Raw genomic sequence first — 23,702 nt, 5'->3', positions numbered from 1 at the left:
CTTGAAAATCATCAATCTCTCGTTTCTTATATCACTAATCCTTCTTACATATAGTGCAAAGTTAACCTAATTGAGATACATTACAATAAAGCAAGTTTAATTTAAAATTATTACTCAAAATGCGTCGTAAGAGAAATTAAAAATAGGTTATATGTATAGAGACATTATTGTGTGTTGATTTAAACTTCTGTTTATGCCGAATACATTTACGTTTCTATATAAATAAAGGCACATCCGACAGAACCACTGAAGTGAAGCCACGGGTAAAAGCTAGCGATATATAAATTGGACGTATACATCTAGAATACACTGTAATATGAATGCTAATGGGTGTTTGTTGTTTACCATCTGCTGGTTTCCCTTTCAATCATATGATAAAAACATTTTCAATGAACTTATGTTTTAGTTATTTATTCTGGATATATCGTTTATTAAAGTGCAACTATTTGTTAAATATAAATGTCTTTATTTAGCTTTCAAATTCGTTTAATACTTATCAATAGGTAGCTCGTTTATGTGAACTGTGAATATAATTCTGATAATACTCGTGATGATATTTAGAACGAGTTATGGCAACTAAACCATATACTACTGTTTTTGCTGTGAATGCTTGATATTATCTATTTTTATTCATTCAAATACTTTATTATACCACAATTACGCAATATAATACAAAGTCATAAAACCAATGATTACAGAAGACTGCTTGTAAACTGAGTATCAAAATAATTTAATATTTACCAAAAACATCCTTGTATAACATTAAATGTTTGTACTACAAGCAAGAACCTTCCTAAAATATCGCTATAAAAGTGAAAAATTCGCCCCTGTAACTGTATATGTTCAACTTTAACTGATGCACATCTCGAAAACTTTAAACGGATAGCGTTGCAAGCAACAAGGAACTAATCAACAGAAAACACGGTACAAGCGTTGAATTAATCAAAGTTTAAAACAATCTCGTGTAGAGTGAAGTGAGGCGGGGCCGCGGCACGTACATTGTATCTATAATATGCGTGTCTATTCTGTTGCACAATAGTATGTATGAATCTTTGAGTTTTATTAATTTTTCTACAAAAAATACATATATTTTTTAAGGTTATAATGATTTGGATGATATGTGATACAAATATGGAACATAGTATTGCAGCAGACATAATAAAGAAAGGATATTAGAAGATATAGGTTTCTGTTAGTTCATATTCACTTATTTGGGATTAAACTTGAATTGTTTACGTTTATAAGGAGACGAAAAATTAAAAAATCTTTAATAACTATAACACGAAAAGTAGCGTATACCGATATTACATAAGCATCGACTCTCGTTAAGTTAATAATTCAACTTCAAGTTATAGTAATGTAATATTATAAAATGAACAATACACTTTTTTATTTAGCAGCCATTTGTTTAAATAGTAATTTTATTAAATTTTTCTTGCATATTTGTTTTGGAGCAATAAAGTATTAATAAATGCACATTAATATGCACTTTAGTAGTTTATTGCAAGCGATCCGCCTCGTCTTCGCCTCTCGTACATATATGATTTTTTTTTAAATCGGGCCAGTAGTTTCTGAGATTACGCGTTCGAACAAACAAACTCCACATCTTTTTTTATTTAGTACAGATAAACGAATTAATTCATAAACAACCGGTTTCAAGACATCAACGTCAAGTGCTTCTATCAAAATGACAATTCATAAATTATGAATTACGCATTCGTTGTTAATGCTACAAAGATATAAAGGTACTAGAAGGGATAGTACATAGATCTTCATGTGGTGTTATGAGAACGTGCTCTTTTTTATGTCATAGTCGGCAATGGAGGTGGTGGGTCGCCTGATGATAAGCGCTACCAACGTCCATGGACATTTAGAGAGGGGTAAGGTCGATTGCAGAACTCACGCCTCTATAAATGGATTGCTGACTTCAAGCTGGAAAGGGATTAAGAAAGGATTGACGAGAGGAATAAAGGAAAGGACTGGGAATAGTATGGATTTTATACTACTCAGTTATTACTGATAACCTGGATATCTAACTATGATATCACATTTATTGTTGATTACCTACTATATAACTCACTTTTCTTCGTATAATACTCTTTACTCTTCTTCTCTACTTTATAATATTCTATCATACCTTTTTATGGCGTCTTACTGTGTACTCGTATAAAGCTTAAATTTAAGAAAAAAGGTTTTACATTAAAGACAAACATTTAATGTCTTTCTCAGTTTTGTTCTACTTCATGATCTTTGAAACATAATATTAGCTTTAAGGTTAAAAAGGCTAAAATAAAACTAAATTTTAATACAACCTTATTACATTATTATAATATAAAATATAATAAACCCGTAAGCCGTTATATAACCTAAGTTTTAAACAAATTGAAAATTAAACATTTTCAATATAAAAATTAATCGAAATTCTCAGTTAATTTTTATGTAACTGATACAATTAATAAATAGCCATTTTAAATTACATGAAGGTAACTAATATTTATTATTCATACATGAAGCAATACATTAAACTGTCCGATCGATCGCTATCTTTAATAACCATCTTATACGCTCTGCGAACATCGAAATAAAATAATAAACATACAACAACTTTATAAAGCTTGCCTTCATATAAACGTAGCTGTACTACGTTACGCCCTTTCGCCACCGTGTGTTTCATATTGATATATTGTATTGTTTATGGCGCGGCCGAATCAAAACGTGATATATTGTGCAACGCGTGTGCTGTTCGCGAGTAACTTTCATATTTGGTAGAGTTATGGGGATATCTAGAACTAGAAGGGCATAAATGGAATCAGTTACATAGATCTCACAGTATGTACGGATAGTTACCGTTTTATGTTCTGAGAAAATATTTTATGGGGATAATTTTATGAAGTATTTCATAGTACCCACAAGGTATATATACAACGCTGTGTAACCTTATTAAATGTAATAATGTTTTACTTATGTTTGTTGTATTAAACAAATAAATTGATTTTCAATCTGAAATGTATAATAAGATAGAAATTCCTAGACTGAATAATTCTTTTGGAATTTTTAATCTAGATAGTTAAAGATACAATAACGCTCCGACATAGCGAACTAAATATTGAGTTACTTACTACGCCTAAAAATTAATTCCAATTATCATTACGTTCGAATAAGTGCGTTCTTCTTTTTACATTCTTCATAAATATTCTTCTTTGTTATTAGCATTCGTTATATGAATCCTCACTAAAATTTAATTAAACAACAAAGGTCCGTTAAACAAAGATAAGATTTCAGATTGTTATCAATCGCTCAAATCGAAACAACTCTACGTCCTACGCTGTTCTAGTAAAGAGAATATGTATGTGCGTGTGCGTCGAATAGATACATAGATAGATGTATGGTGCCAAGGGAATAGTCGGGATGAGGGATAAATTATTGCTTTCTACAACTATGTGTCTGCACCATGTGTTATGTTAGACACTGTTTTAAGTTACCGCTTGAGTTATGTGCGGGAAATATAATTTGGATCAATACGCGAATATTTCAATGGCGTCGCGAATTCTCTAAACGCTGCCTACAGACTTATGAAACTGTGAGATAAATTAAACAACATAATATAAATATAAAAGATAAGATAGACGTTATATTGTTTTGAGATAGAAATAATTTTGAACGTTTAATAAATTTCACAGTATGTAGCATAATCATTATTCATCGTATGGGATAAAAATATGCTACACCCAGTTGTATAATATGTGTTTTTTGTTGAATACTTACATTTAAAGTAAATGTTCAATGTTTATTTAATACCTATGACAATAATAATTATATAAAGATAAATTGCAAAACTACGCGCTACGCTCTTACCTAAACTGGATAGCACTTTTTTCTTTTCTTTTTTCTTAGCCGCGGTTAATTGACTAATTGCGTAATGCATTTACCATGTCCGCCGTACCGAAACTTCTCACTTACCTCGAGAAAGTTTTAATGTGTAAGTACCCACGTCTAAGCGACCTTACCCAAAGTTTCGGTAACGAAATCAGACAGGAACGAAGACTATAATTTATATTTGTTTTGAAGGAACGAAGTTTTAAAGTCTGAATAATATTATGGAATATATATTTTTAGATGTTTGCAGCACCTTACTTTGCACTGAACATCGGTACATAAATGCCAAACACCATACATACCTCTAAAGAATGCTAATAGTTTTAAATATCCCTCCTCAACTGACCTCCGCTCCTAATTACACTGAGCAATTAAAACAAAAAAAAAAACAGAATTCACTTACAGAAATGCGTAATAGAGAACATGCGACGGGTATACAGCAATTTATCAGCAGGGCGTTGATTCACTGGCAAATAAAAGTGTACGCCACGGGAGGCGACGCGACAAAAATAATTTCATACATCCTAACATTTTCCGATCCATTTGAAACACGTTCAACCGCCCGATTAAGTGGAATAACTTGATGTACTTACGGCTAAGCTAGGATGCGGTGACAAGATGTTTTTTCATTCGCCCATTTCTAGCATGTGTTTAAGGATATATTAAATTTTACAAATTGTCAAAAACTCTTTACTCGTTAAATGTCTAGAATAAATGAATTGTTATGACACTTCATCGTATATTCGAAACTGACTCATTGAGATAGAGCAAAAGAATGTTGTTAACTTGATCTTTATACATTACAGAAGTGTTCATATAATATCATTCATCAAATATTGTATTAAATCCACTTTTTGCTTTTCCAGCAAAACGTTATTTTAATCTCCATATAATTCCAAAGTCAAAAGGGGAGGAGTGTCTCAAGACATCCTTGTCCCCTTCTGAACGATAGTGTCAAAAAAAGATAAAAATAAAATAAACTGCTCCGTTGTGCTAATACACCACTTTTTATATTTATTTATGGTAAATTTATAAGCTAATGAGCATTCGAATATTTTCTTGTTATAAGTTGTAATAAATAAAGTACCAACATTTCTAAAAATTACCTAAATAGATATATGAAGTCCTATGTCGTATGCGTAAATAAATTCTTTGATGAAATACTTCAAACAGTACGTATACAATATTATCTAATATGTTGGATCTCTACACTCTCATTATAATCAAAGCGTTTTTATTTTAATTAGGGCCTTAGTAATGAGATTCTAAGCTAAAATATAACATTACAGCACCTTCCATAGATTATACAAATATAAGTGAAGACATTTCAAGTGGGTACATTAAAATCACATTAGTAAGAAACGCAGAGGGGTTCGCGAATTTATCTGACGATGTTAAAAAAATTAATACATAAAACATTTATTTATTATCTCCTTTAAATGATGGCTCTAAATTTAATTATATGGAAGGGGAGATAAAGATTTTTCGAAACGCAAAATATACAACGATTTATATTTTAAAAGATGACAAACTTAACATTCCTACTTGAAAAAACGTCAACTATTATTGATTCTATTAGAAATGAAAACGTATATTAAATCTCACGCGCTTAATTGACACTTTTACAACATACTAAAATGTCCACTTAATTTCACGAATATTACATTTTTAGCGGTCGCAAATATATCAACAGTTCATCGTTTTGGCCACGGTAACTGGTCGCAGACAGGCTCGCAATTTGCCTCACCAAGGCATGTTTAATATTAGAAGTCCTGATTTATGTCCTGCCCCCATAATGAAGTGTCTCCACTACAAACGTGTGCGCACTAATTCACTACCGACTATTAGACGCGCTGTGGCCGGTTATCGGTATTCGTATACCGCATCGGATAAAAATATGTATCCGTGTATTTGAGCTTAGTTTCAAATAGCATGGCGTTTTAATAGATAACCTCGTAGCTTTGTAATTTTAAACGATTTTAAATATTGATAGCATATTATATAGTGTGTGAAACGATAGTACATAATGTTGTGTAGATAAAACCATTATATATATTTTATTCCTTACTACGCGTTTAGTTAAGTCTTTTTTGTAAAAACATGAAGTTATTCTTGAAATCCGCTAAACATTTGATATTTATTTAAGAGCCGTATTTGTTCAATCATCCATATTTTTTATAATTTTTTATATTTAAATACACGAAGGCTAATCAACCCGCAACATTATTTTAAGGACGTCTATGGGCGGCGCATTAGCTTTCATCCAGGCAAAGCGTCTATTCGTTTGCCATCCTATAACGTAAGAAATATGTTAATTAAACATTGTTTAACTTAACTTTTATATTCAATCTCTAAGTCTAACTACATTCTACAAGGAAATTTAATGACTTGTACATTGCTGAAGGTTGAAGTTCCAACAAATTGAAATTGACGAACGTCCGTCTCAATACACGGACCAAATAAATCCAATTAGATAAGAAAGTCGTTAAACCGATTCATTCCTTAGTCACTAATACATCACGTGTCTTTGTTTTCGATGGCTTCACTCCAAATAACTTGTTTTATCTCCCGTTCTTGGTTTAGGTGCTTTCAGAAGATCCGTTGATTGTTTATGTAAAGTTAATTTATGGCTGAAGAATCTCATCTCACTGGTCCAGTAACCTTGATCTTAATTTATCTTTATAAAGCGCTTCATATACTTTACAATAAATAAAGTTAACATATATGAACAATTTAGTTACTATTATAGTGAATTGTTAGCGTCTCATGCATATTTTTTTATTTTTACGCAGACAAAACGCATATCTCAATATGTACATAAAAGAGTAATATCAAAATGATTGAAGTCAATTTTAACACGTCATGCAAAAATAATAAACAAATTATTGTAGTATGCAAGTATTTTTCTATATACATTATGTTTATTAAATATTAGTAAGTATTGACTTATAATTTACTATTACTGGCTTAGAATTCCAACTATCATTGACATCATGCCAAGAAATAATTTCCATTCTTTATCTACGCAGAATATAAGTATATTTAGACAAAACATACACGTGTAAGCGTTTGAGCTTAATAAAAGTATCCTAATTCACTAATTACAATGTGTTACATGTTAATCTATCTAAAAATATGCTTCACGTTCCCGGCATCCAATACAAAGGCCGCTGGCCGTTGAAGGAGTAATAAATTAGAGGGAAAGCTGCGCGCCAGGATTTCCCCCGGGTTTATTCTCACTCAAGAGCGCTACACCTAATCCAAAAAGCCTTATTATGCTACCCTTAATACAGCGCTCAAGACTACTTGAAAATTTCCTCGGGAAGTAAGCGTTTTAGTTTAAGGTGCCTTTTTTGAATTTAACCTTTTTCAATTTGTTTATGTATAAGGTATCAAGCTTAGCGTAATATTTACTGAGTAAAATATAGTTTACACTGGATCATGAGATCGTTGTGGATCTAAAATTATGACCCTTATATTACTGTATAATGAAGTGTTTTGTATCCATTTATTAATCTAATCAGTACAAAAGTAATGAATTGCCTTGTAAACTTGCCCTAATATAACAGAACGGTTCACATATTTTATGCATTAGTCCAATAAATATTAATGTATATTGACAGTGCCAGGGCTTAATATATTATGGAGCGAATGTGTTATCTACATACGTCGACATTTGTCCGTTAGTACCAGTTCTTCGAAGTACCCGGTTACCAATTTCTCCAATTTAAATTGTCTATGAGTACCGCTCGACTGAAGTCAGCCGGCGCATTCCGGTGCTATCGGCGACGCGGACGCAGCCGCTACCCACTGACAAAGACGGGTAATATCAACTAAATCACGAGAGACAAGGACAAAACACTAACACAACGGGCGTTTTTTAAATAATCGAGCCAGGAATGAAGATAGGCAGGAGACAATTCGAAGCATTTTATCGTGCCAACCCTAGCGCGGACAGTGGCCATTTAATTTGTTTCCATATGAGTCACTATTGAAATGAAATTCGACTAAATGTCGTGATAATTGCTTCGGCCGATTGTTGAATTCCTACCAATTTAACTCCTTGTTGGTATCGTATAAAAGTGACAACTTAAAAGTTGAATGTTGCTAAACGTTGTCCTTACTTTTAAGAAAACTAAAAATTTTAATATCACATATCTTAGATTAAATATAATACACAACTGCTCGAGTAGGTACATATCAATTCTATGCTAACAAACCCGATAAACTAAACTGCCTTAATAACAAAAAGCAGTTTGTACAACGTCAATTATAAGTTGATTATGATTTAATAAGCGGTATTAAAAATTGAATTACCTCGTTTTACAATTACGACTACCGCTCAGGCATCATTATCGCTAACCTATAATTACGCGGCGCGCTCTGATTGGCGGAAGGTTGTTCCTTTATTTGTTTTCTAATCCTTGCGCTAGTCTATCTTTAAAGCAAGCGTGTGGCGACATCCCTTATCGCGGGTCGCGCTTCTGTTTTTGTTTTGTTTGTCTGTTTTGCTTGCAGCCATATTGCGCTCGTAAATTATCACGGAGAGAGATTTGTTTCCATAGTTCTGCGGCCGCAATACATCAGCGTTCGCCGGATGTTAGTTTATGTTGACGCTCGCTTTGTATTTGGCGATTTCGTGCCTGTCAAGCTGGACAGACGTGACAATTCCCGCTTATATATTATGGATGTAAAAATTTTATTGGACACTTTATTAAGGAATAAATTGAGCCAGAAACGCGTACATGCAGTTTCAGTTTTTAAATAAACTCGTGGACTATTTTTTTTTTATTAGAAATTAGAATTGCTAAAATAAGTAAAATAACAAAGAAGAAATCAAGTCGATATGCCCTCCATAGGAAACAAATTTTCGTTTCCATTAAAGTTAACTAAATTTGATTTATCTGTTACAGGATGGATCTTATTGATAACTATATTATATCCATAAGAACTTGCGAACGCATAACTGAAACCCCTAGCTATTGGTTTCTTAAACATTTTGTAACTATATAGAGCTGCTAATGTGTTTTCAGTGAAAATAAAAGGGAAATATTTTGACAGCTAACATATGTCCGTTGATCGTTTATTTATTGCAACACTTTGTTGTTCCTCTCAGTCTTTAATTAATTCATTGGGACGGTTTATAAATTAAATGTTTCAGGAAGATGATAATGTACAGTGATTTATAAAGTATAAAATGGTATGTGATATGGGACATGTGCACAATAACTTAAATAAGAATTACGATACCAGATGTCAGAGTTTAATTAAATTGCTGACAAATACCCTAAATTAAGCGATGTTTACCAGGTTTATTTATTGTGCCTTACATAAAAAAAGGAAATAAAAATAAAACATTTTAATATTTAGGCAGCTCTTAATATATCCATTGAGTTTATACAACTGCGTAATGTTTTACGGTATGGGCCGAGACAATAATGGCTTGCTCATAACATTACTCGTCCTCGGACCCTGTACCAGGGAGCAGTATCGTCTCGAAGAGTACTCGTCGCTGCAAGCAAAATGTTCGAATCCCAGAATAATTTCGACAACTTGTAACGTTTCGTGTGTCTCGTGGTACAGGGTTTTCACGAGTTAAGTTTACAGGAAACGTGTCGTATATTTAATAGAAAATAGCTTCAAAATTAGGAGGAAACGCCTGAACTTCTTTTATAGGAATCGTTCAGTTTAAAAAGTAGAGTTAAAACAATTTCGTAGCAATATAAACTAATTTAAACTCGTTACGTCATCACTCATTCAGTAGGCTGTTCAAATTTACATAGAATAAGATGCGCCCAGGCTTAATTAGATGTAAGGGCATAAATCATAGTCGACTTTATGTCAGTCTTGATGTGACTGCAGACGAAGACGGACGCCTCCACTTGATATTTTCATTGTCATTAATCTCAATTATTCTAAAATACCAACAATTTACTTTATTCTCCAATCATATCTCTAGGTAAATAATATTAAATCAATTATACTATTTCATTACAATTTAATAAGTCGTGTCGTGATAGACATATATAGTGAATTATCTATCAATGTTTTGTGTGCAAAATTTGTTGTCGACATATTTTCGTACCAGCGATACCAGTCACCAAGTTGAGAATCAATCATGGGAAAAACATGACTTAGCGTAGTCTTATAAAATTATTAGTGAAGGGATTCTGAAAGAATGGGACAACTTGTTCTTATTATATTTATTATTTTTTAAAGTAGATACAGTAAGGATGGTTTGAAGTTAAAATTTAAATGCAAATAGCATACTGCAATAACATGTAGTTATAATGTGTATGGATCTAAAATATTTAGTCAAAGGTTGAAAATATTAAACACACTGTATAGTCAGTAGTATATACTCTGTGATCTATACGCAATTGAATGCGTAAAATTAATATTCATTAAATAGCTTAGTTAGCTGTCGTTCATACGAAATCTAAAAACCGTATTGAAGGAGAATGGGTGCGCTTGCAATGAAAACGGCAACTACACGCTTGATTGATGGGTTAAAGGCAGCCGAAGACAAATTAAAAAACAATCCAATGACGACTCGTCACGGCAATGTGGTGAAATCTTCAATTAAGGTTTTGTACTTATACAGGGTTGCGCTATTATTGACGCGTTTTTTATTCGCTGTATAACTGTTGGAAGTTTTTTACTATTCACGCTGCCCTTTATTATTTATGTACATGATGGCATATTGTTAGAATCAAACCATTTTTGTATAGCTTCTATAAAGTCTATATATCATTGAAATAATAATAAAAAATTATATCTAAACATGATTCGATAAATAAGACGGCTTCCAGATAATTATATATTATATGCTTATCTCTCTAATATTTTAAATGTATACATATGTATATACAATAAGTTGTGTCATTTTCAGTATCAGAATATCAGAATTCACTATATACCAAGGAAGTGGGAAAGATTAGGAATGACAATTTTTACTCAAAACGAAGGTAAGGTAAAATAGTTTATAAAAGTCGTAACAAAATATTACATGATTCATTTTTACGACTTAAAATGATTCATCGTATAACTAGCTTGGTCACTTCAAATGTCACATAGGAATATTCCTGCGATGAAAAAAATAATATGGAAAATATCATTACAAAAATAAATGAAAACTTTACTTATTATTATATGTATACGTTTTTATATACAATTTATATGGATATTGTTACATAAAACTCTTTTTTTTGTAAATATTTTATAAATTACAAATTGATTTTAAAGACTATGTTTGCAGTAGAGTCACGATGTGTTGAAATATTCATATTTTTGTCTCTTAAAAATTCTTCAAACTTTATGCTTAGACCATGTATGACGTCGCGCCGATCTTTGCCACGCGCTTATGTGTAAGATTATGTTTTTATAGATATATTGCCCGCATATGCGGTATATGCCAACTGTGCGAAACTAGTGAACATATAGTTTATTTAAAAATGAAGTCAAAATTTACTCACGTCGTTTTATTTTCTTTTAAAGTTATCAGCGTATGGAAAACTAAAAGTTCTATTGAGCATGAAACACTAGATTATATGCTATATTATTCACTCAACAACATCATAAATTAATGTAGTATCTAGTGGCTGCCTACTCTAGCAAATAAAATGGTTCAGAAATAAAAGTTCCCTTTTCCCTAATTGAATTAATCCAATTACCTAGAATCTTCATATTTACAATGACTTAAGGGATTGTAGCAACGGGAGTGAATACAAAATTGTGATACAATCTCATTAGGAGTTTATGAGCCATTAATATACTACATACCAGTGCTTATGTGTAGTCAGAACACCGTGAACAATTTTAGCTGCCGGCGTAATTAATTAGGTGGTCCTATGTGATGGGAAGATTTATTGTACGGAGGCGAAGATCGTTGGCAATCTTTAGCTAGTTTGTTGCTAACTACGCTTTAAACACTACGGAAGCCTTATATTAATATTAACGAGGTGTATTTCAGATCACTGCAATATTTTACTTGTGCGATTGAACTACGGATGTTGATTGAGGGTAAAGCTGTGGTTTAAATTGTTGTGTTGTAGAGAGTGCGAATGTGTGGGTATGTGTGTGAGTGTGTGTGTATGTGGAAGTATTTTCTGGTATAACCGAAATATTTCTTAAAATCCAATAACTCTGTTTTACTCTACATTAAATTTTATTATCATACATTTTATTAGGGACTAGCGTCCGCCCGCTTAGTCAAAGGAAATTCCCATAGGAAAGAGATTTTAGGCCACGATAAAAATTAGCCTCTTAGCTATCTCCAGATACAAAAAAAAACATATCATAAATTCGCTCCGTTACGTAATATTAGAAAGACAAACAACCACACATCCGCATTTATAGGATAGGTTAAATAAGTATATACCACATATGTAAGTATTAACATTTGACCACGTGAGCACATACTGACAGAGATATAGCCCACATACATGCCATTTTGTCATTCTAAAAGGAATATCTAATTATATTGCAATTTATCTGCATATTAACTAATCAATGACACAAAAATTACATATCATACGATTGTGCAGTAATTAATAATCATACTAATAATATAAATGTGAATATAAAAATTGTTTTTTTGGATGTTTGTCCGTCAATCACGCTGAATCTACTGAACGGATTTTGATGAAATTTGGTAGACAGGGTATGAGCCGATTTGGGTGGCAGGATACTTTTCTCCCGATTAAATATTCTCTTGGGATACAACAGGAATCTTGATATCCGGGCGAAGCAAGGACGAGCGTCTAGTATTTTATATAGATATATTTGATACTAAAGCCAATAACGAATACAATGTAGAACCTACTTTAAAATTCATGGATAATTTTTGTTTATAATTTATTAACATAAAGTGATTTACATTTTAGAAATGATTTATTTAATATATTGAGTATGCCATGCGATAATTTATTTCAAGTAGAAGTCCACGTTTGATCGCAAAGAGCGAGGTCAGACTATTATGCGTTGAGCAGTCAGCTCTGTGATGCCTAGATAGATAACGTGCGTTATGAAGGAGTTGCAATTTATGCCAATTTATCATTCTACTATCATAAACTTACCATAAAATATCAACCGTCATAACGTATGAATAAAATTCATAACGTGTCGATGCTGAATTCAATGTTTCTAAAAACAATTCAAACCGACAAAACTGCATCAAAAAATCTAGACATGAAAGTTAATCCTAGATCAGACCACCTATATTAATAAATCAGCATGAGCCGTTTATTAAGTTCCCCGGTAACTATATCCGCACCTTGCTCAAACAAAAACTTGAAACAATTAAGGAAACAGCGTTATAACGTAAAAGCAATTTGTCCGTTATTTCAAAATGTACATTAAACCTATGGCAGGAGAGATTAATTTCAATTGTGACGCAATTTTATCGATATTGATATGAGACGGCATGTGGCATTCCAAAGCAGGTTTCTTCGATGAACTGCATTTTCATAGAATTACCAGCGTTTTTCCGACACCTTACAATTGCGTGTTGCGAATTCTAGAAAGTGATGTACGTTTTTTTAATTGGCTATGGTATTTTAAACGGTAAATGTGTTGTATTCAGTTTAGAAAGAATTAAACAGATCTGTTTTTTACTTATAAATTTGCCTTATTATTATTGTGAAGATTAATATTTTTGAGGCTATAAATTTAAACGTGTATGTTTAAGGCATTTATGAATCAAGTCTATATTTATGTATTCAATATTTATGTACAGGAATATTTTACCGATGAATTGGTAAAATTAAAATATATTTTATGGATTAGCAGATAAAGAAGCAACACATGAATATTTTTCTATATCTCTATTTTGTTAACATTTATTGCCTAGATTTATATAAATAATGGAATTAATTTTGCTCCCATATCGAATGTTGCCGCAACCGTATCAAACTTATAGCATAAATAAAAAGAGGTTTTGCAAAGAGCGAAGATCTAACGAGACAAGCAGAACGAAGCGAATTCTTCAAGTTTCAAGCCTCGAAGTTTTACAGGTGCGGTTTCTCTACATTTAGCGAAGGATTTCAATTAAACTCTATACGAATTTGCTCAAGTCTAACGTTCAACTCGAATTAAGCACTTAGCATGTTTGAGAAATATGTGAATGCGAGTTATAAGCATTACTTTTAAATACAACGGTAATGTTTATTTCGAGGTATCATTTTATTACCTGAGCCCTATCGCGGGCTATCTGTCTAATATATACTAATAGAAAAGCATTACTTTTATTTAAATTGTGATATCCAATAAAAAATTCAACATCGACTTTCCAATTTTATCTAATTAATATGATGTTGCTATCTAAAACTACGTTCAAATTTAATCATTCGCCATAAATATCTAGCTAAATTGAAACGTCTTAATAAACTTGTTTGTCTTGTTAATAATACCAACAGTATTCTATTCAAGTTTGATACCTACACAAAATTCCTTGTATAAGCTCCTTGTTTCATAATTCAACATGGTATTATAAATGGCTCAGTTGCTGAGACTGACAATAATGTAACCGGTTGGAAAACTAAAGGATATAAAATCAACTTAGTATGTATAGAGTATCCGAAGGAATTATTCGTTGTAATATATTTAAATCATTCGTAAAAATAAAAACGTGGTGGTTCTCGTTCGTCTAAATCAGCACTTTCGCAAGATTAAAGTTTTCACACGATTTTCATATTCCCACGCACAGAGCGTTACAAAAGGGGCTTAAAAGTGAATTGAGGAATCCTTAACTCACGTACAGAGTCGTTTAGAGGTTACTAGGCTTGCTCAAGACCGGTTTGTCACATGGCCCTCGCCACGTGCGGCCTCCAGAATATACTATATGGTTATCTATATAAAATCAAACGGTGACTCGGACCTTTGTGGACCATTAAAAACGAAAATGTTAACGGACTTTTTATTTTAAAGTAAGAAAATTTTCATGCAAATGTTGAATACCCTTGAATACAGTGTACGAAATTGGAATAATACGAATAAAGACGTGAATTAACATAGGAAAGAAAACATTTGCCCATAATCTATAATATGCGATACAGAATTATAGCGCGACATTTATTCGATAAAATATTGAAATTTATTTATAACCCCTATTTAATAATCCATAACATCGTTTTGATTAATTCAAAAATTACTATGAGTGCTGTATTTTATATATTTTTTATGGAATTGCAAAAATTTTAAATTTATGAGATTAGAATTCGTACAGATAACAATATTATATATACTGCATAAGACTTGTTTTGTTTCACTGTTAATAAAGTAACAATGATTGAATGTTCTAGAAACAGAAGTTAAGAAGCAGTTGGGCGAGGCACGCACGGGGAACAACCACCCCAAAACTTATCACATTATTCAAGCAAACGCGACTCCTGAGTAATTTTGAAATATTACAATTTTCAAGTCATACCACAGCTTCGACGGGCCGGTATAACTTTTTTATAACATAAATAATGTTAACTTAAAAGTTTTCAGCGCAGTTTCGATAGTATGTTAAATGAATAAAGAACGTTTTAAAAAACGTTTACACAAACTCATAAAACTGTAATTAATTTATAAACTTTTGTCTATGGAATAACTCATTTACCAGATATAAAATGTGAAACATTACCATTTGCATGTCCAGCTAATATTTTATATTTGCATTTCGAACCTAAAGCTAAAAAAATGTAAACAAACCTTTTAAATGTGTTCATTTGCACTGAGCTGGTTAACTTACAATTACGTTAAGTGTTTCTAATGCAAAATCCTTGTTTCAAATAATGAGGTAATATAAAAAGGATGAAGGAAGTTTTCAAAATGTATTAAACTGACGCAATGTGTCTCATTAAAGATAAAAATATTTTTAATTTATTGGAGTGTTATTTTTATACAAGCGTGAAATTTTTAATAAACATAAACAAACTTTAAATTCACTTCGCATAAATTGCACAAAAGGCATGTTAAGTCACTTTGTTTTTTATTAAATATTTTATTAAAGAATTTCTTTGAAATACAATCGCTCCTCACTGACCTTTGTTACAAAGGAATAATAAATATTTGCGCACAATAGAGACGGGAGCAATTAAAAAATATTAAAACAAAAGAAGCATCTTCACATTTCAAAAGAATCATCAAGATTAACAAAGGCGTGTTTAAAAAATACAAACATGTGTTTAAATGTGACGTAACAGTAACACAAACTCAAAACTAAAGTGCATATCTCGTTGCAAATCTAAAAAAATGGCATTTGTCGCCTATTGTGATGTTAAACAGCGAAAAGATGCAAATACAACGCACGAGAGCCGTTATGTTTACAAATTTCTTTGAAGGTCCGTTAACTTTTAAAAAATAAAGAATGCTTTTATCTAGTCACAATAGGAACAGACCGTCAGGGGTCGTGAGACAATAAAATTGCACAATCCACAAAGAGGATTTAGACAAAGCTCATTTCTACCAATTCACCTGCTTCAATAAGCAGGTAACCAATTATTATGGTAATGCATTTGACAATGAATCAATGATATGATGTTTTGAAGAAATGTGGCCAAAAGACGATCTATACTGAAACACCTTGTGGTAATTTATTGCTCTATTTATGTAGGCTTATAACAAAAGCTCGTTTCCGTGTTCTTTATCAAAAGACGCTATCGGTTGACAAGAAAATTTACAGCTCTTTCGATTAGTAATGTATGAAAAAATCCACGTGAGTTCACTTTGTATAAAGCAACTTTATTGATAAGCTGATAATATTTTTATGAGAAGGCTAATTAAAGTATGAACGATATTTGTACGCGAAACCAGCTATTGAACAGATGCGGTGAGGTTTATGACTGCTAATAGAGTTTATGGCTTTTTTATTGACATTAATGTTCTCTTGATTCTACCGTTTACGACCGCCTCATTCATTATCGAAGTGTGAGGTCAAAACATCTTTAAATCAGACGAAAATATGATTAACTAGTTGATACGTATTCGTCCTAATTGATCAACTATAATCGAACTTTATATTGATATTTATTGTCTATATACGTCAATCTTATCAAAATTATGTTGTCATTGCATTTAAATGAGAATTGTAAATATATAAATGATAAGAATGAAAAATGTTCTGAATCGTGACACGATTAATTAAATGTAGTTATTTAAATTGATTGTTGTTTACATTTATATAAATTCTGTATTATGAAAATTATATATTATACAATTGGGTGGTTAGTTGTATCGCTATTTTACAGTATTGGTACAATTAATATAAAATACATGTGTGGGTACATAACTTTCTGGGACTAAGGGTATGCTTAGGGTGGACGATTAAATAATAAATATATTTAAAGTATAAGACAATGATGTTGTAACAAGCGGGACCCAATGAGAATACAAACGTGCGCTCCCACACCGTATAATTTATAGCTTATTCGATAATTATGCGGATTTAAGCTGAAGTGTGCTTTACGGTCCGGTTTACGGTTCTTCGCGATATCTAGCGATAAGGCAATTTGCGTTTTGTTACCGCACCGGTGGGACGGATTCGCTGCGATGCGTTCAGTATGCGATACAAATGGCTATTTGCTTATTCCACTACGGCTGCGAGACGATCGCTCGCCACGTTTGAAGTGACTGCAATTTGTCTCCAACGACGTATTTCAAGTAGATATGATCGTGTGTACGACCGCTTGCATACATTTTTCACTAACAGATGTCGATTTTTTGCAAGTATCGCGGGAGGTACACGATCACCTGGTACTTCAGAATGTTTGACGCTTCGAATTAAGTTTTTATCAAAATAAAGACTGGCCCAACGGCGTATCTACGCGACACGAAGCGGCGCCAATAAAACGTTTAACTATATTTAGAACTGAATCGATATTTATATTATTCACTGACACTACAGTTGTTGGAAGCATTCATGTGCCATGAAGATAAAAATATGCAAATACAGTCTTAGAGGAAGCTGCGGTCGCGAATAAATCGAGAGCGCATCGTAAAATGGCCATTAATCGTAGATACAGCTTGGCACTAATTAAAAACAGGTTTGTATCGATACCATAAAAAATTCACTAACTTTCTTTTAACATATCTTAATGTGTGAACAAGCAAGAAACTGAAATAAAATAGTCGATAAATAAACATGAATTTTAATCAAATTCGAGTGGCAGATGCTCGATTCACATACGGCAATAACGAGTGGAGTGGCACACCTCGCCTCGCAAAAACCGTGGTATTGTTGGAATCACTCATTAACTTATTAAGATGATAATTTATTATCGTGAGGGAGACAATTTCACGATCGATATAGAGTCCTTTGCATTGCTACTGTTCTTTTTTGTTTCGTTTAGTAATAAATGCACTACAATAATGGTTCGATCGTGCGAGTAGTTTATGCTTATTTTATTAATATTTTTGTTGTACTCATGCACGTACATATATGTACTTAGTTTTTGAACCCGTGTTTTTCTATAATTTTGTTTGTATATAACCGTTCAAAAGTTTTGCTATACCTTATAGATATACATACCTATGCATTTATATAGCTCTTCTTTAAATTCATTGTTTTAATATTTTTACGAGCAGTGTTTGGAATTCTAACCATTTTCTTTCACTTAATAAATTATGTCACATACCCCTATACCTTACTGGAAATAGCAGTAATTATCATTATTAACATCATTTATAGTAAGTCAGTAAAAACGACACATACCCTTCGCTATATATTAAATATATTTATCTAGTTTTCTTACAACCATCCATTGAATTGAAAGTCAATATAAGAGTTAAAGCAAAGGTCCGAAAAATAATACACAAAAAATGAAATAACAGGCTGCAAAATCTATAAATTATTTGGATATAAAATAATCATTGTCATTTTATGTATACGCTTTTGCTATTATGAAATAATAATAATGCACATACATTGAGTTTTTACCTACTTTTCTTCCTTCAAATTATTAATATAAACCAGCCACAGTTTGCCTGACAGAAATTAACCACTTCCGATAAAGCTACTATAATTGTTTCTCTATGGTACTGAATAAATAATATCTATAATTTATTATAATAAATTCGTTTAATACGTGTAGCGACAATAACACAGCTACAAGTGGAATAAAGCAATGAATGGTTACAACGCATACTTTGAACTTGAGCGGCCTTTTTGCCCTAAATATCTATTTGCCGACTTAGTGCAAAGCCGTTTCTAGTCTTTATAAAATACATTTGAAACATTGTTGAAACCTGCTTACATACAATTACGGCCTGTCAGTTATTCTCATCGGCATTTCATAAGAATTTATATTAAATATTTATATAATTAGTCACATACTGCGTTTACAGGTTTGAGTATATTATATATATATTTGTAATATATATTTTTTACCCTATTTAACTACACTTATAGCGGTAAATATATGGATATATATTCCATTTTATTTGTGTTTAATGGTTAGATAATATCTTAATCAAAAAGATGATTAAATACTTCAGGTATTTTTTTTCTTATGTTTGACAATTGCGTAACATTCTCTATTGTCTATTCCTCTAGACTCCTAAGCGTAATACAGATTTAAGTTTAGAAAACACTACACCAGAGGTCAGATTGTAATCAAACGCTATGTGAAAAGTAAATTATGGCGGCGCGTGCGCAGAATTGCAAACATTTTCAACACATCATATTATAACAATATAATTTTGTGAATGGAATTTATACGGTAAATATTACAAATTAAAAAACGTTTCGTTAGTTTTCTGAAGTTATTAATACTAAAAGTTTTTAATTTATACCAAGTTTATAATAGTCATTTATGTATATAAAAGATCTTATATTGACAAAAATAAAAAATACTTTTCCGCATTAAGGCCAAGTTGATAATGATTATTTGAAATGTTTGGCCTGAGAACTCATAGAAGCCACGTGTGTCAGGGAACATAATATTATATAGGTTGATAATGATCATGAAATGTTGTATTAAATAATAAAAAACACATGCTTTACACTTATTTTATAATAATAACTAATTCCCATAAAACGATGTTTAATTCAATTTTCTAAGCATGTGGTAGGTGTCATTTAATGAGGGTAGTTTTTATGACAAATCTCATCACAAGTTTAAATAAAAACTTGCTCCCAATAGTGCTATGTACGGCATGATAAATTATATCCCATAATATTATCTTTGGATCAGTGTCTCATTTATTTCTTTGCAATTGGACTTTTAATTCTTTCTTACAAATATGGAATATGGAGCGTTAATGCGAGGTTTATTTTTCCCTTTTTAATGGATGTAGAGTACTATTTTTATGTGGGAAATCACCTATCAGTTTTAAATGCATACATACTAAGTATTAACAATTATGAGGTAATTGTTTTAAATTTAAAAATACGTAATTGCAATGTGTATTTCGTATATTTAATATTTATACACTGTGTATTTATCAACACGATTATACCAAAAATATGTTTTTTTGGGTTCATTATTATTCGTTGCATTTTGTGGTTTTACCTACTTATGATTTTTAATCTGTATATTTAAAAGGTGACAAGAGCGTGGCTATATTATTTTATGAAATAGCATATTTATAAATTATTGTAAAATTTAAAATTAAACGCAATTATAGGTTTGGCAATAGTTTAATTTTGATACCTTTAACAACAACAGGTTCGTATATAGCTAAATCTCAACTTTTTTATATTTAATGCATTCTTAATTTATTTAGGCAATTTATTTCAAATCCCAGATTATTGTTTATTGTAAGTAGGTACATAAGACTAAATCAACTATGCTGAGAAATGTGCCAGTACTTTCATTACAACGTTGAGAGTTGACTCTATTAATAAAAATATAACGAAATTACTTTTCATTTATATTAAAACAAACACAGTATAAATAAATAAAATGTATAAGTTATTATTTGATTTGTTTAGCTTAAGTCTACATAGTGCAAGGGTTTATACAAACGGCAACATAGACTATCACAATGTCTTTATATCTATGCTATTCATATAAAGCTGGTGAGTTTTTTTTGTTTCAACGCGCTAATCTCAGAAACTGCTGAACCGATTTCAAAAATGTTTCCAACGTTGATGTGTACGTGATTCCCGAATGCTTTACACTTATTATCTACCACTAGCAAAGCCGGGTCGATCGCTAGTTTATTATCGAAAATTTATACATCTAATAATAAAGTGACGTCATCAAAAAAACAGGTAACATTACCGTGTACATTGAACCATGTTACTAACGCCTTATCGCAGGCTAGCTGAAATATTTTTAAATTAAAACCCACAGAAAACTAATGACATGTATTTGTTATCTTCTCATTTTAGTTAATGGCACTATTTACATGGCGGTGGATATATGAACGGTTAATTATAAGGGGTTGAAATGTGACTCTTGCAATAGGATGTGAGCGTTTCCTTATTGGGCACATAAATTTACCTATCGAATGATTTATTGATTGGCTTTTTTTTGCCTCATTGTGATATCTGCTGTAGAAAAGGGTCTTATTAATTCTAATGTAGGTATATTATATTTTATTATATATCTATCTGAAATTATAGGAAGTGGAATAAACTTTATAGTTTGAGTATGACTACCATTCCACTCCGGATTTGCATGTGGTATATTATATAGTCTTTAGCACTTAGATCACGTACCTATATAACTAACGGTGATAGTTAATTTTGATATTGGTCCAGTAGTTACTGCGATAAGCGCGTTCAGACAAACAAACTTTTCAGTTATGTATTATTAGTGAATGTCTTATTATTTATAAGAATAAATAACAATAAATATTTTTGATCCTTTTTTCTTATTATCTTCTTTATATTATTTTTCAATATATATCTATATATAAGTAATTTGTATATAGAGTATTTATCTGAGTGAATTAAAATTATTTCTTCTTATAAAGTATAGAAGTTTTGTGAGAACTAGTAAAAATTATCCTGACCATAGTTAGGAACCTACTTAAAGTCTATAATGAGTATATTCCAAATTAAAAATGAATTGTGTTTCATAGAGCAGTGTATTTGTATAATTACCTTACTTATAAATAACTGTTATATTATTGTTTCTTTAAAAGATACTTTGAAAATAATATGTAACCCGTTAAATGATCCTTTATCCTTTCCGATGTTACGCTAAAACAGACTTTATGTTAAGGGCATAAGGCTTAGTACGAATTGAGAATTTCGAAATGATAGATTATTGTTGTGGATTTAATATTATATTTGAAGATAATTTTCTGTCTGATGATATTTATAGCCTCATATCCAATAAGAGATAATTAATCATTATGATACAAATACTGTAATATTCTGTAATTTTTCCATTTTACATAAAGTTTTGTGTTTGTTTGGTAACAGAAACAAGTAATTCATACGTTTTTAAAATACTTTTAATCTCCTCAAATAACCTCTTGCCCAGCTGTTACATAGCAAGTTTGAAATGTTTATTGTCATTGTTTGGCAATCATACAAATTGAATAGTTTGTCTAAAATGTTTTTAATTAGATGTTTTCAGTTATAAAACGCGAACGACGTTCACGCTAAATGAGTCATAATAATTTTCTCGGCCGTAATGTAGGGCTATTTATCGTTGGCGCTCCACGACGAATGCGTCGTTATAATCATTGGGAATACCTATAAAATGTCATCGAGATCCCGCGCAAAAGTTTGTTCGGCGAACAGAACTTATGTGCGGCCCTCTGCTCCGGTGTGAGCGAAGTTGGGAGCAATAAATCGGCAATAAACCTTACCTTAAGCGGAGCGGCCGCCGTCCGCCGTCGGCAAATGGGCTCGCGGCATCCCGCTCGCTAATAACTTCTTCACAAACTCACAGTTCTATAGAGTTTAAGAGTTTCACTCTGTCAAGTCACGTGTCAGCGTTTTATCGAAGGCATGAGCGCAATACGTAATGCGTCAGGCGCACGTGGGTACGCGGCCGTCAGGTGCGACGCGAGAAGTCGTTGTTTATGGCGCGGTGAGTTACGCAACGCGTAGTCGCCGACGCGCGCGTCAGTTGAGTGTGCCGACCGATGCTTTACGAGCGACGCCGCACCCCCCGCCTAGCGACGTACGTCGCGGCGCCGCACTAAATCTGCGACCAACAGAAAAGGACACACCACCCTCCGTTAAGCCAGCACCATTGATGTCCGAGAGACAACGTTAATCGAGCCGATTAATTGAACACTCCGTCCGCGATAGAATTGTATCGGCGGTGGTTGTCCGTAGCGCGGCCGATCCGAGCAAGTGCGGCGTCGTAAAGTTTCTTCGTGTATCGTTCGATGCACCAGACGTTGATAACTAATACGTTTCACGTGAATGTGTCTCTACTTTACACATTTGCTCAAACAAAGCTTGTTATCTCATCAATTATATACAAAATATATGTTATTTTATAGCCAATGAATCTATTTTATTAAGAGAGCTATTCAATAACTTCTAAATGTCGGTATACATCAATATACACGAATAAAGCGCGTGCGCACCAAATGAGCTAATCAACTTAATAGATTGTCAGATTGTCAATCAACCTCATTTCATTTTGGACTGGCAACTAAAACGACTTAGACGTATTACTTTTAAGGTTTTCATTTCATTATGTATTAAGTAAAACCTCATTATTTTCAATACCCTAACATAATATTCTTTTATAGTGTTCATGCAGGTACTCAATGTTGAGCAAATAATTATCCATCCGCAAGTAACAATTGCAATACAAAGTTAAATCCTTTTTGTTCATTAATACAAGTAAGAAAATATAGAAAGAGGGTCTTTAGGCTTTAAATTTATTGCATTATAAAAGTGTATCTATATTTAGAGTAATTATTAT

At 32.0% G+C, this 23,702-nt stretch overlaps 1 protein-coding gene across 2 annotated transcripts in view; it reads right to left on the bottom strand.

Annotated features, from left to right (window-relative positions):
• Nucleotides 1-23,137, bottom strand: part of LOC119836304 (homeotic protein antennapedia) — a 147,177-nt gene extending 124,040 nt beyond the window's left edge. For both annotated transcript variants that reach the window (XM_038361615.1, XM_038361608.1), the window contains exon 1: nt 22,627-23,137. The gene's annotated coding sequence lies outside the window, so the exon portion shown is untranslated. The remainder of the gene's footprint in view (nt 1-22,626) is intronic.
• Between the last annotated feature and the right edge of the window lie 565 nt (nt 23,138-23,702).

This window comes from Zerene cesonia, chromosome 3 (genome assembly GCF_012273895.1).
Source record: "Zerene cesonia ecotype Mississippi chromosome 3, Zerene_cesonia_1.1, whole genome shotgun sequence".
Lineage (NCBI taxonomy): Eukaryota > Metazoa > Arthropoda > Insecta > Lepidoptera > Pieridae > Zerene > Zerene cesonia.
This window is presented reverse-complemented; position numbering and strand designations above follow the sequence as displayed.